This window comes from Cyanistes caeruleus, chromosome Z (genome assembly GCF_971803275.1).
Source record: "Cyanistes caeruleus chromosome Z, bCyaCae1.hap1.1, whole genome shotgun sequence".
Taxonomy (NCBI): Eukaryota; Metazoa; Chordata; class Aves; order Passeriformes; family Paridae; genus Cyanistes; species Cyanistes caeruleus.
Window position 1 is genome coordinate 39,276,507 of NC_141732.1, and position 15,497 is coordinate 39,292,003.

Sequence of the window (15,497 nt, forward strand, 5' to 3'; positions counted from 1 at the left end):
TCTTGTGACAAAGATCAAAATTACTTTTTTTATTGCGAACTCTGTAGTCCAAAAAATCAATATTTTCTTCAAATAGAAACTCTTAATTTACCACAGCACAGAAAATGGTATTTTTCTAAAGATATCTTACAAAACCATTGAGCTGTGGCTTGTGGCCTTAAAGCCTAGGCTTTTATTTCCTCTAAATATACTCTGTTCTGTTTTCTATGTGTCTGTCATGTTGAATAAGTAACAAGTAGTGGGCACAGAATCAGGACTTGTGTCCCATGTATCATGTAAAACAAAACAGGCAATTTCAATTGTGAGGCTAGGATGCCATCAGGGGCTTTTTCTGCAGTCACAGAGCTGGAATGGAGGTGCTGGAATCCTGAGATAGAGCTGCAGCTTCTAACACAAGATGTGCTAAGAGTTTTCTTCCTACATATATCCTATTCTAGTGCCTGCTCAATATCCTCTGTAAAGCAGCCTCACCTTTAAAATTTCATGTTGCCCTGCCTCAGGTTCCTCCTGAGCCATCCTGCAGTCTCCCTTCTCTGTTCCCTTCTTTGCTGTCCTTTACCAGTGCAGCATTCTCTCCCATCATATCCAGGGTCCTCCTGGTCTGCCTGTGCTGGTGCTACAGCTCTGCTCAGCATTGGCACAGACACTGGTACACTCGGGTCTGCCACCTGCCCTTTCTCTGAGCAGTGCTTCAGCCTCTGAGCAGTCAGACAGACTTGGTGTTGAGTGCTCTCTCAGCAAGTCTGCCAGTTTGACACTGAGCTGTGTGATATAGTCACGTGGTGGGGAAGGGATGTCATCCACAGGGACCTGGACAAGCTTGAGAGCTGGGCCTGCCTGAACCTCATGAAGTTTAAAAAAGCAAAGTGCAGGGTCCAATGCCTGGTTGTGGCTGTCCTAGACACAGCTACAGATTGAAAGAAGTGATTGAGAGCAGCCTGGAGGAGACTGACTTGGCGGTGTTTGATGAAACCAGCTACATCTTGGACTGTATCAAAAGAGGTGTGAACAGCAGGTCAAGGGAGGTGATTCTTTCCCTCTATTCTTCTCCAGTGAGACCCACCTGGAACACTGTGCGCAGTTCTGGTGCCACCAAGATAAGGACTGGAGCTGCTGGAGGAAGTCTGGGGGAGGCCAAAAAGTTGATAATGGCACCTTCCCTATGAAGACAGGCTCTCACCTTGGAGAAGAGAAAGTTGCATGGAGACCTCACGGCAACATTTCAGTATCTGAAGGGGGCCTACAGGAAAGCCAGAGAGGGATCCTTCTACAGGAGCTACAGTAGCAGGACAAGGGGGAGTGGCTTTAACTGAAAGAAAGTAGGTTTAGATTAGATATTAGGAAGAAATTCTCTACTGTGAGGGTGGTGAGACTCTAGAACAGGCTTTCCAGAGAAGTTGTGGATGCCCCATCCCTGAAGTGTTCACAGCCGGGCTGGACAAGACTCTGAAGAATGTGGTCTAGTAAGAGGCATCCCTGCTCATGTCAGAGGGTTGGAACTAGTTGTTCTTTAAGGTCCCTCCAACCCAAGCCATTCTGTGATTGATGACATTCAGGTGCTCATAGGGGCCAATGGCTTATCAATGGCATGCTCCACTTTGTGCTATGTATTTGTGTACTGTGTATGGAAGACAGAGAAGAAGAGAATCCTGTGAGTTAGTTAGCTGACTCGTACAATTTTCTAGCCTGACATCTTCTCATCAGCAGTAGATTTGAATAATTCACCAAAATAATGTTCCTATTGCAATTAAAAGGATTATTTGCAAAAGCTCTCTTAGATTATTTTGGGTCACACTTCTGATAATATGTTAGAAGGTTCATTTCATGCTACATTTTCCTTAATTCAGGGCTTATTTTATCTAAATGTTGTGGCCTATCTGTTCAAAAGCATGATTTGGCAGCTCTCAAAGTTGGTGTGCCAAACTTTTCCAGATCTGCAATAGAACAGCTATTGCTTTATGGGCTGATCATGGATACCTTTCAAATGGACAGATTATGGTTATTGAACCCCAGAACAGTAACCCATGTGTTCATGTCCCATCTCTACCATTCATGCTGTCATCTGCTGGTTCTGGCAGATAAGAAAATAACCTGCTCTTCTTCAAGAAAAATGCATTTTGTACATGTCCAAAGAAATCAAGCCCTGTGATGTCATCTGCCAACAATGGGTTGAATATAATGGTTTAGAGGAAATTCTGCAAGATTTTTAAAAAATATTAAATTCTTTTCAGGTTGCATTAAAATTACCTACCTGTTGAAATGAAGAAGTACAGCTGATTATTTTCTTTCTAGCTTGTCCTTGCTAAATACTTAGAGAGTAGTATTTCAGTGAGAGTTAACTGGATCCCTTTCAAAGTGCAGCTGTTGATCTTTCCCTCTTTAGGTTTCTTTTGCCTGAGAAATGAATGCCACTTCTCAGATGTTTTCTGGTTTTATTCTTAAATACTGTGATAAATGTTAGGGTCTGTTAAGTTTCAACTTTCTATTTTTATCCATTAGTAAACACTATACCAGATGTGGGTGTGAAGGACCCTGAGAAGCTGAGGGAGTTCTGCTTTTATTCAACAATTTTAGCTTTCATAACTGAGCATTTCAGCTCATTTTGTAGGGTTGTGTATGTGCTGTTTTGGGGTTTTTTAAGAGTTGAGAAAAACAGGCTTACGCAACTTAGTTTGCATAAGTGCAATGAGTCATTCATATTTTATTTTTGCGTGCTTCTATGTGTGTGTGTGTGTGTGTGTGTGTGTGTGTTGTATCGCTTTATATAACCTGTCTTTGAGAAAGTACTACTGAGAATGCTAAAAATATATTTCTCCTATAAAATAAAAAAAGAAATATGCCTGTTAGGAAGATAGCTGCTTCTTGGTGATGTCTCCCCATAGATACTTTTCTCCAGGAGGGCACTTTGGTGATTCTTCCTAAGTCTGTGATTCTCCAGTGGCAAAGTATATGATGTATAAAGAGAAAGTCAGGTACCTCTATGTTTTACTTTTTGTGAGCAGAGCTGAGAGTAACTCCACATGATAATGGTGGTTTTACATGTATATATGTATACTTGTATATGTGTTTACACATATGTTTATATGTATTGTGTAGTCGTTTCAGCATCTGTAGCTTCTGCTTCCTACCATCTAGGGAAGAGTGGAGCAGTGTACCTCTGTGTATTGCTGAAAAATTGTTTGATAAATAAATAAATCCTTCACATAGCTATCAGACAAGCATCCTTCACCAGGCTTGCTTACAAAGAAACTGGAATGCTTCATCTTTTTTGACACTGCTCTGCTCTTTATGATCAAGTGTGCCATGAATGTCTGACTGCACAGAGTATATTATTTGGAATGCAGTTACAGGTATTAAGTGTCCGTACTCTTTAAGTTCTAGAATTGTTATTTGATTTTATTTTATGGTTATATGTTTCAGTTGTGTTTTTCTTTGTCGTCTGATGGATGATGCTGTGACTGTGGCATGGAACTCACTGTTAGTTTTCCCAGAAAGGAGGAATATGGTCCATGATGCAGAGGTGGGTGCATAGGCCTCCTTGCCCCATGGCAATTCTGAGCCTTGCCACATTTCTCCCCAGCTCTCTGCTGTACCATCATATTTCCTAATCTGATGTGCATCCTCTCTAGATTCTGGAAATCCCTACTGCCATCAAAAGTTCTCCACAACAGCTTAATGCTGATCACTGTGATGAAATCCCTCCACTCTGATTTACTGCCCTCTGTTTTACCAAATCAGACTGAGGACTTCTTTCTTTCAATAACCCTATAATTTTCTATAATTTTTATTTCCATTAACGCACATCATAGTTTTTACTTGATTTCAGTGCTATCCTACATTTGATACCAGTAGAATTGTTTGTTCTTATGGCAACATTTTAATGATACCAGTAATCCCTACAACAGAGAAACTGAGTTTTCTGTCCAATGCAGAGATGTTTGCAGCTGCAAAATAAGACAGTTGCAAAATCAGTATTCTTCTGCTACCTAGCTAGCAGATAAGAAGTATCTGGGGTCCACAGAAGTGCTATGAAACATGCAGGTACTGTCTATGATAGTGTACTTAAATGAACACTATACACAAGAATAAAAATTTAATTAGAATCATAGAATGGTTAGAGTTGGAAAGGATGATAAGATCATATGGTTCCAATTCTCCCTTCCATGGGCAGGGACCCCCTCCACTAGACTGTGTTGCTCAGAGCCTGTCCAGCCTGATCTTGAATATTTCTGGGGATGCATAACCCACAGCTTCTCAGAGTAACCTGTTCCAGTGCCTCACCACTTGCACAGTAAAGAATTTCTTCCTAATATCTAATCTCAGCCTACCCTCCTTCACCTTAAGGCTGTAGTTCCCCCATGTCCTTTTACTAAATGCCTTTGTGAAAAGTCTCCAGCCTTCCTGTAGGCCACCACTTGAAGGCTTCTGTAAGGTCTTCTCAGACTCCCCTCCCCTCCCCAGCTATTAGTTAGTTTTAGCTACCAATGAGTTGAAATTTACATAAAACAGTATGTCCTTCATCTTAACCAAGTCATTGATACTGTTTTTAAAAGTACATGGCCAGCAAGTCACACTAGCAGAATAGCATGGGGATCAGTTCATTGCTAAAGCTTACTTATAAAGCTTATACAGAAAAATTCTGGAGAACCATGGAGAATATCCTCTCAGAATTGAGCAGAAGAGCACTGTTTTCCATATTCTTTGGGTGGATTTTTGGCACTAATGTAGCCTGGGATGCAGAAGCCACCCCATGCCAAGCTACTGTAAGGTTATCAGATTACATCAACAATGTACTGGGAAGCAGGTATTCAACCTTACCAGCCTTGCTCTGGGTCACAGGAATAGGCTAGAAATAATGCATATGAAAAATCCTTTTCAGAGATATGTGGGAAGGCAAAAATAAGCTTCAGTAACCTATTATTGGAGAGTTCTTGAACCATTTTTTTTATTATTTGTGGACCAAATACTGCAGTAATTAAGCAGCAAAATGAAGGGAATGTGCTTTGCTTTTAGTGGAAATTAACACTGGTTTTCTCCAGGCATTCAATCACTTAACTCAGTTGTCCTTTTATATTATTCAAATGTGATACACATTAGTTAAACATAAGTGGTTGAAGAATCTTGTTGCAGAATGCCTCTTGAGGGAGAAGTATGTGATAAACATTTCTACTAATGGAATATTTATGTTAATGTAAATTAACTCCATAAGGGTAGCAAACCCTTTGAAAGGTGAATGTGATGTTCCTGCTGCACAGTGATGCTTTTATTATTTTGTTACTTGTACAAGGAGAAGTGTACAAGCTTCTTCTCTAGCCATCAAGGAATTTTCATATGCAGATTTGGTGACCCTCAAGAATGAAGGCCTGTCACACAATGAAAATATAATGCATAATTGTGTGATGCTGTAGACAGGAAGGATGTTTTGCAGAAATAATTGAAAGAACTGTGATCTGAGAAAAAAATGCAAAATTAAGAGACTAGAGCAAAACAAAGAGCTACAGCTAGCAGGTAGCAGATTTGCTGAGATTGATAGAGATAGTGATCATTTTGAAGTGATCGGTTGCCAAGAATATTAGGGATAAGGACCTAAGAATGACAAGAAAGACTATGGTGATTATTGTCTCTGTTTCCTGTAATTCAAGGTATTGGCATTTCCTTAGAGATATGAGGTCTGACAAAAGCTAAAGGGATGCAGGAAACTGGTAGCAGACCTTGCCTGGAAATAATTTCCATTATTATAGCTGAATTCAAGACCCAAACACATTTCAGGGAGTGGAAACAATGACTTCATAATCCCCTCTGGATAACGTGTCTGCAGTGTCTCAGTTTTTGTATTTTCACATGTGTATATATATAAACATATATGCATATCGATATGCTGCACACCTGAATCCTGCCATGCGGGAAGAGTTGGGCACAACAGATTTAGGGATGGTGGAATAGAAGAAACGGTTGCACCATCCTTTGGAAGATAGTGCAGCAGGCAAGAGAGCCATGGCGGTCTTACCAGTGTCCAGCGCTTTCCCTCTGCTCTTGTGCATAAGAAGAAACAAGCCCTGGAGGTTAGAAAAGGGCAAAATCCAGTGAAGTTGTGCCCAGCGTCTCTGAGCACACAGGGATTTATCCAGCTGCTTGTTTTGAAGTTCCCTATCAAATGTAAGAACAACCTGCTAAAACGCCTTAGATTCTTCAGAGATTTTGTTTGCTTTTTTTTTTTTTTCTGTATGCAAATTTATTATTAAAATTATTTATATTGCACAAAGTGCTCTATCAACTGTGTTCTATTAATTCAGGAATGGCAGTGATAAGATCTAGTTCTTTCCAAAGAATTTGGTATGCCACATCTCCCAAATGCGATCAGATTACAAAGACAATTCAGCTCCCAGTTAGGCTCTTCAGTGAAGTGGTTAGATTTTTGACAGCACTCAGCATCCAGTGGGTCTGGTGTTCATTTTCAGGAATGGGAGCTGGTGAGCTCTTCTGAAAATGTAACCTTTTGTACTTAAATATTTGTGTGTTTTCTCCCAATCCCATTTTCCATGAAGTTATGTGATATTTTTTCATTTTGTTTCCTTGCTTAATAAAAAAAACTAAATAGTTCTGCAAGAGTCCCACTGCATTTCTGTGCAGTGGGATTTTCATATTTTTGTGATTATTTTTTCATATTTCTGTGATTTTCATTATATTTAAACCTCAAGTGTTCATAAATAAGTACACAAAAGAAACCACAAATACCATGATGAGTTATACAGTAGTGATAACTCCAAGTACAAATACTAAATTTAAAATGTAAGTTGTTATTTGTATAGCCTATTAACATAAATGACTGACGAATCACAGTAAATCCACAAACACATGTTGAACTGGGATATTTGCACATGTAAATCCATTTGCCTTAACGCCTTGGATAAATATGGCAGTTTTATGTGACTTACGTCTTTCCAAGAACTACAGATGACTTTCTTGCAATGGAAATCTGTATGGTGGTCTAACCGACATTTAAGAAAAATCTGGAAGATAGGAATATTTAAAGATCCTCTCAGTTTCAGGTGTTATGGAAGTTGTTAGCTTCCAGTTCCTGATGAATACCTGTGAATACTTAAAAAATGTACATCATATGGCCAGACAGGTATACTAGTGATGCCAGGTAAGTCCAAGATACCCCTAAATCATTGTCACCAGTGTCATCTTACTTATCAAATGGTCTCTGTTGTCCTTCCACACTATCTTCACCCTGACAGCTCTTCTTCTAGTCTTTATGGTGCACACCAGCATCTGGCTTTGATGCTGCACATCTCTCAGGTTCTCCCTACACATTGATGCCATTTGTGAGATTCTTATTCCCACGCTTCCCAAAGACCTGCTTTCTATGCTGTGCATAAAGGGCACTCATTTCTGTGTTAAATGTTCTCAGCAAGAAAAGCCAGTCGTGCTTTCTCTTGTTCCATTCTTCTTCCTCATGTCAGTTGTCTGAGTTTTATCACATTACCTTTGTCATCTCTCTGCGTGTCAAGTTGAATTCCAATTGCAGATTGGATGTGTTCCTGAAAAAGTAGCAACTCTGTTCCTTGCCACTGTAGCATGTCTGGTGTGTTCTGGTGTCTTAGTTTTGGTATAGGTAGTGATTAATAATTGCAACAATTCATGAACTGCTACTGGTCTGTGTCAGCTGTCTTAGTGGTCTCTATTTAAGTCTTACAAATCACTGCCTAGGCAATAAGCATGTCATCCTGCAAACAAAGTGAAGGTGAGCAAGGAGCTGTGACTTTTTTTCTCTAAACTATTTTTTTAGTGTTACCTCATCTTTCTATGCCACCCCCTTCATGTTTTCGCATACGCATTGCCTTCGTGGTCTGACTCTGAGCTCAGTGTGCCAGGGACTCTTTATGCTGGTATTTATTGCTGCACACTATTAGCACAGTGTTCTGTAGGTTGTGTCCTTGCAGTGTTCCTGATTGTGATGTTAATGGACTGCTATTCAGGATACAATAATGGCAAATGTGGCATGAGATGAAGAGGCATGGAACATTATGCTGATCTTTGTTCCCTGGGACTGGTCCCTGGTGTAATCAACAGAAAGGAGTGGGTGGGATACAGGTGGGACAGGGGTCTTTAGTTGCCCGATTCTCAGCTGAACTCTGTTTCATTTCTGTTGGAAGGATTTCATTCCTCAGGACAAGCTGTCTATCTGGCCCCTTTTACAAACACTCAGATCAGTTTCAGCACATGAAAAAAAGCAAAGGTCTGGTTGCATGGATCTGGGGTAGAGGCAGCAGTGCATAGCTCCAGCAGAAAGCTAACCTTCCCTTCCACTGTTTTCCTGCTTTCCCCCCCTCCTCCTACTGAGCCCTGCAGAGAGATTAGCGATCAGACTGTAAATTCCCCAAGTACAGAAAGTAGTAAACCTCCCATCCCCTCCCCAAGAGGACTTGTATGCTGACAACAGCTTCATTCAATCTGACACCTGTTTCACTCTGAAACAGGCCCCTATAAATAGAGTAAATGTAACCCTAGGTGGCATTGCAAAATATTATGGAAAACATAGCTTACAACCCTGAGAAAAAGGGGGAGTAGAGAGAGTGGGGGTGGGCAAAAAGACACTATCTACCATAAAAACCTGGCAGCTTCATGCAAGTGCTGTTGCTTTTAATTTAAATGCTCATTTCTTATTCTATTTTCAGATCCTCACTGGGATTTTAGGAATGTTGAGACGTGCTGGTTATAAAGCCCTAAGTACAAAATGGTCACGGATGGCTGGAATGAGGCATGTTCTAATGGAAACAAATCACTTGTCAGTAAGCAGCCTTCAAACTTTTGAACAAAAGCTCAAAAGGGTCAGGAAAAAGACATGTTTGTTGATTTAAAATGGCTGGATGCAGGTCATCAGGAAGGCATAGGCTTCAATATTGTTGAGGTAACTCTTCAGTTCTGTGAGTTATAAACAAGGTTAAATACTTTGATGGCAACCACAAATGGAATGAGGAACTTAAATTAAGCAGAAAGCTCACATGTTATAAAGTGAAGTGTGCATAATACCAAAATGTAAAGCACGTACACCACTGCAAAACAGCCGCAGAATGGAGCTGAGCTGTGGGAGCCACATTTAGGTAGTTGTACATGACTGTGAGGAAGACTATGCTGTATCTACTGAAATTTAGAAGGGTGACCAGTATTCTTGTAGATGTCTGTGATTCATTGATATTTTAGTTAGTTAAAATAGTGTAATTTAGCTTTATAGTGATTTGATGATACATCCAAATCCTGATTCTGTTTATTCACCTTTCTATAGATTTTAACTCTAAGTGAAATTATTCAGTACAGTAGTTAATTTTTTATATCTGCTTGCAAGACCCATAGTGAGGTTTGTGACCCCTAGAACAGCTATAATGAGGGATCAGCTCTTCTTTTTCCTGTGTAATATTTTGTGTTGCTCTGTGAAATGAAAAATGTTGGTGTATAATAAATTGTATAAGGTGGATGAATTATAGTCCCTGTGGAACATCATGTTGAATCTCCTAATTCTACTGTAGCTTGGTTTCATAAGAAAATGATGCTTATGCAATCTTCCTTTATGATTAGTCTGTCTGTCTGCTATTTGCCCTCACAAGCAGCTTCTGAACTTGTTCAGTCTTCGGCTGGATTTGAAGAGTCGGAATAATTATATTTTGACTAGGTGTGTGGAATCTGCCTTCTGTCTAGAAGAAGAGAGACAGAGTTAGTACCTCTGTAGAGGGGAAGGTGGGTACAGAAATTGCCAGCAGTCAGCATGGGGCTCCTTGGAACAGTACACACAGTTTTGTGCATAAAGGAACACAGTGGGGACTGATGAGTCAGATTTGGGCACAGGTGACTGGGCAAAGAAATCTGAAGGGACAAAGGTTTGACCCCCATTAGTAACCAGGTTTCATTTCAGTGTTCATGGAATAATTTCATTTTGGTATGGAAAACAGCAGGAGGAGAAAATGGAATGAGTCTGTTGTAAAACGGTATCTGTGAGCTTCAAAGTGCAGGGCAGTCTTTTGGTGTTTCTAAGGTTTACTCTGCTAAGTAAACATTATTCTGCTTTCAAAGGGAAGAAACTGAGACACTTTCTTCACAGAGTTTTGACTTGCACAAAGGCACCAAATGACTCAGCAGAAACCAGGTACAGCTTACAGATGTTTAGGTGGCCTAGAATCGTTTAATCATTTAGGCTGGAAAAGATCATCAAGTCCAAACTTAATGCTAATACTGCTAAACCCACCAGTAGATCATTCCCCTAAGCACCACATCTACACATCTTTTAAATACCTTCAGGGATGGTGGTGATTTAACCACTCCCTGGAAAGCCAGTTCCAACTTCAGCCCTTCTGCTGAAGACATTTTTTCCCATATCCAATTCCTCCCCAAACTGAGGGGCAACTTGAAACTATTTCGTCTCATTCTGCCACTTATAATCTGTGAAAGAGGCCAAGCCCCACCTTGCCACAATCTCCTTTTAGGCAGATGTAGACAGCATAAAGTCTCCCCTGGGCCTCCTTTTCTCCAGGCTAAACAACCGAGCTCTCTTAGCCTCTCCTCAAAGAACTTGTATTCCAGATCCTTCAGCTCAATTGCCCTTCTAGACAATCTTCAGCATCTCAATGTCCTTCTTGTAGTCAGTGGTTCAAAACTGAGCACAGGATTCCAGGTGTGGCCTCATCAGTGTTGAGGATAAGAGGACAATCACTGCCTTGGTCCTGGCCAATATGGCCAGCAACTTACACAGATCTGCACTCACCATATGTCATAGCCATGCCAAATATTCTCCTCCCTCAAGGGAACCTCATCACTGTTCCCCATTCTTACTCTTTAATGTTGCTCTTTGGGTCTTTTAAATTGTCATCTGTTATTATTGCAAGAGAAGAGCCTTGCCTGTTCAAGCCCAGCAATCTCTTGCCATCCACAAAGGTTGTATGTGTTGCCATGACAAGGAAAATATCTTCCAAATGCCACTTGTTTTGTTTGCCAAATGCCACTAATAGTTGTTTTGTTTCTGCCAGAAATGAGGCCATGCTGCTGAAGAAGGATTGCAAAGTAGTCTGCAGAGAGCTCCAGGTGGTATGGACCAAAGCAGCCTGATACCTGAGATGGTTTTGTTTGAAGCTAACTTGGAGTTGTCCATAGTATCCTGATCTCACCTGCCATAAATATGGCAGCTAGATATTTTTCATCCTGCTCTTCTTTCCTGACTTATCCATCATGTGAAGGACACTCTGAGACCATGGGGAGGAGTAATTGTGGGAGACACTTCTCTTCAGATGCTACACTGCCTGGATGAAAGCTTATCAGCAGCTTGGGTTTCTCAGCATTGATGCAGGTGGGTTTGCAAACACCTTATATTTGCATTAGAAATGGCATTACCCTTACATACAAGCACTGTTTCAGTCCTGCTGCACCACTCAAGCTCTGTGTTGAAGCCTGGTGATCCATCATAGACTGGGATAGATCTGGGTCCTGGGATAGAGAAGGCATGAGGCAAGGACTGAGATTTGCTTCCAGTACCGTGATGAATTTATATATAGGAATGCAGTAGCACTGGGAAAATGCTCAAGGTTGGGCTGGGAGGGAAGGCAGATGTACTACTGCAAGCTGCTGCTGTGTCTCCCCGTAGGACAAGCAGATTTCTCTTTGCCCAAATAAGCATCAGATAGGAAAAAACAGAAAACTTAAGTTTTTTAGAAAACTTAAGCCTTGATACTATACTCATTTCTGGGAAAGAATTATGCCTGCTGCTCATGTGAATTGAATTTAATGTACTCATGCACACACACACACACATTTTTGGGTTTTTTTCACATGGCTGTCAAAAATAACACTGAAACATGTAAGTTAAGCATGCTGTTGCAACACAATGGCACTTCATTACTGTTGAGGGCAGCTCAGGTTTCCTTCTGAGCATATCACCAGCAGGCAGTAATGGAGTAGTACAGAGGGCAAATGAAAAGAACAGCGCAACCTCATGCCATTTAATCCTAAATGTCAGGCATGGTCAGTCTTCCCTGGTGAGTTCTCCAGTGTTTGGATTTAGCATCTTCAATAATTATCTCTCATGGTGTTTAATTCAACATAAGTAAGGTAATATCAAATTGTCTTCTGGAGAGTTTTTATCCAAATTACAGCAGTTTGCCTTATAAATAATTTCTCTTCAATCAGCAGTCTCTCTTTCCTCTGTAAATCTTACTATCTTATTTTCATAACTTGCTACTTCTCTGACTTTCAATTAACACTTCATTTACATTCTTTACTTAGACACTGTAGGTGTAGCCTTTTGAAATTTTTCCCTAATGTGGTTTTAGTGCTGTCACTTCACTTAGGGCCATGGTAATGACTAACCTCTGCTCCTGTACCTCTGTTGCTATGTTGCATAATGACTTTTCAGAAGTTCTGAATTAATGCAGGTCGGTTGATAATTTCAGGCTACATACCAATATGGTGCCAAAATCCATATTGAAAAAAATCCATTTGTAATCTGAAAAATCTTATGGGAGTGTTGCATAACTTGAGGAATATATTAGCTCATTAAGTAGAAGTCTGTAGTGTGAGAATGTGTAAACATGATTATTATCACTTTAAAAAAAAAAAAAAAAAAAAAGCTTTATTTCTTAAGTAGTGTTCTCACAATACAACATCATAGTAGCTCCAGGTAATGGTAGTTGTTGCAAGGAAAACCTTCTGCTCTGGAGTCCTGTCACCTACTAAAGCTCATCCTGTATGCTGGTGCAGCATGACCTGTGCTCTGAGTTTCCTTGCTAAATGTGCCACATGTGTTGCTGCTGTAGAAATTCTTGCTGTGCCATTTGCTCCACTCTGGCCCATTCTAGCTTGTATGCCACCCATCAGCTGTCAACAGGCAAAGAAGAAAATTTGAATCACAAGAGGTCACTAGCAAGTAGGTTTTTAGGAAGTTGATGGAAGAAAACATAGCAACTAGTATCTATAAATTGTGAGTTCCTTTTCTGTTTAGAATACAAGGGATTTTTCTGCACTGATAACAAGATACTATTTTTTAGCTCATTATGTAATGACAATTCAAGATGAGATCATGATAGCGAGACCACAGCAGTTACTAGGGAGTGTCCAGAAGCACTGAGTAGCTGGCATGATGGAGAGGGTTGTTATGAAATTGGTTTTAAAAATAATTCTGGAATTCTACCCCTCTTTTTGCTTATTTTAAGATTCGTGTGCAATGTCTTGAATGTCTGTGTCGTGAATTATGCTGCTAGTAGATCCCCCCAGCTGGTCTGTCCAGTAACTGTTGGCAAGCAGTATCATGTTTCCGTGTTAAAGCTTTAAAAATAATTTAATGATAGCTATGTTTAGTGACATCATTTTAGCACCCATATGACTTGACTCTCCCTTGCACTCTGCCTGAGACCATACAACAGCTGCGTTGTACCCATATATGTCACAGGCAAATTTATAGAAAGAGCGAATCATGCTGACACTGATTACTGCATCTCTGTTAGCTGTATAGGCTCTAGGCTCACTACACAGATGCTTGAGCCTTCTTTAGTCTTTATAAACCTTTGAAGAAAAATCATTTTTCCTGAAGGAAAGTCTGTACTGATTATTTTCAATAATATTATTCCTTTTGGGGTGGAAAATACAAATTTGGAGACAGATGATTTCTTCTTAAAATACTGTAATGCATTTATTGTCTCTTAAGTGCTCCAGGGCAATATTAATAGGTTTATTCTATTAAGAGTAGTGTTTCCAAAATAATAGTTGAAAGATACTGATCTTCCCACTAGAAGGGTTTTGCACAGAGAAACCTCTATTGTTCAGGGACAATTATTTCTGGAAAACCTTGTATCTCCTGTCTCCCTTACCTACCTGCTTTGCTATTTTCATGCTGCTGTGATTAGGTATCACTTTGCATGCTAGTAATTCTTTTTATAGTGAGATACAATGCAACATAGTTACTGGTCAGAATTTGCTCTTAGCTACATTGCTGACAATTCAAGGTAAGTTGGCCAGTATCACTGACAGATGCAGAGCTGTGAACAGAATTTGTTTGCCTTTTTCTTCCAGTCAGAGATTTCTTTTTGTCCATTTAAGAATATATTATTTTCATTTTCCTCTTTAGAGAAATAGTGTTTCTCTTGACCAACATCAGATTATTTTTCCATCAGTTAAGAAAAGCTCTTGCTGCAGATAACAGTGTGATCTCCTGATATGGGTAGAAGTGTACTCTGAGAAAAATTAATATTAAGTGTGATACCTCATGTGTCTCTAATTGTCATGTAATGCATTATGTTTGCATTTCTCAGGACAGCTAGTTCAGAGGATGCTGCTGAAAGTTTTACACTATCTTTACCGTGGGAGAGATAGAAGAACTACTTTGCCCACTCTGGTTCCAGTTCAGGTATAAAGCTGTGTATTGTAGCCTTGAAGTCTGTGTAACAAAGATGTCTGAGCAGTGTCCACTCAGGATCATGTATGGATTTAACTTACCCTGCTGCCTTTCCTTTTGAAGTCCAGGTTGCAGAGTGATTTGGCAGATAAACCAGTCAGTTTCACCCTGGGGAGTGTGATTTTTGTAAAATCTGATTTACATGACATACTTAAAAGACCGGTCCTGAGTCTCTGGTGGCAGGTGACAAAACCAAGGTATTAATAAAGAGAAGAGCTGATAATGCAACCTGTGTGATCAAACCTGTGCTGTGGTCTGTGTCCTCAGAGGGATGAGCAGCAGCCAGGCTGAAACATGTAACAGGAAGGCTGTGTGGTCTGCCACAGCTGGCTGCTGGCTACTATTCCCATCTTGTTATAGAATTCATTCTGGTTAATAATAAATTCAGTTAAAAACCATTTAAGTAAAACAGCCTGACGTGGCTTGTCGGATACAGTATTGTATTGGGAAGCCAAAAGTTGCATTTGCTCCCAGTTTTCTGTCGTGTTTTGTAACAGTAGGCGAATTGCCCATGCCTCCACTCAAAACAAATCCATTGTCAGTCCTGCTTTCTCGGCAGACAAATTGCTTTGGGAAGAGGCTGTATTTCAGGGTGTGCCTCTACAGTGTCTGGATAGGCCATGGCCAAGAAAGGAATGCCTATCACGTATGAGCATCTGTAGCACATGTCACTATTACAGTGCAAAATGAACCAATGTGCCCTTGGATGATGACTCCCCTGCTCTCTGTAACCTGCAGAAGGTTTGGGAGATGGCTTAGTAAAACCAGTTTTCATAGAAGAAATTGGGTCTTCAGGAAGAGAGAGTGAAATGAGAGGGACAAGAAGATTGATGCTGTTGCCCAAGTTAAGAGGATGAAATGAGATGTGGGACAGAGCCTGGTTTGAGAGGAAAGGCACAATGTTTACAACTGACTTAACATATGGCAGCAAATCTGTGAAGTGGCTCAAATAAAGGTCCCAAATGTTTTGTTTGTCCTACATACCCATGGCAAGTTCAAGCACAGTAATCTGGGCTGAACTTCCAGGGCATAGGGATCATCATGTGTGGGGGCTTTTCACTCT

General features: G+C 40.3%; 1 protein-coding gene across 8 annotated transcripts in view; it reads left to right on the forward strand.

Moving 5' to 3' along the window:
* AUH (AU RNA binding methylglutaconyl-CoA hydratase) overlaps positions 1 to 14,659 on the forward strand; it is a 149,514-nt gene extending 134,855 nt beyond the window's left edge. The window contains exons 13-18 of one of the 8 annotated variants that reach the window (XR_015281089.1): positions 3,421 to 3,520; positions 7,044 to 7,129; positions 8,682 to 8,795; positions 9,674 to 9,738; positions 11,022 to 11,338; positions 14,292 to 14,659. The gene's annotated coding sequence lies outside the window, so the exon portion shown is untranslated. Of the gene's footprint in view, positions 1 to 3,420; positions 3,521 to 7,043; positions 7,130 to 8,681; positions 11,339 to 14,291 lie in introns of all 8 variants that reach the window. The other 7 variants (XR_015281088.1, XR_015281091.1, XR_015281087.1 and 4 more) reach the window with 7 other exon arrangements.
* The last annotated feature ends 838 nt before the right edge of the window (positions 14,660 to 15,497 follow it).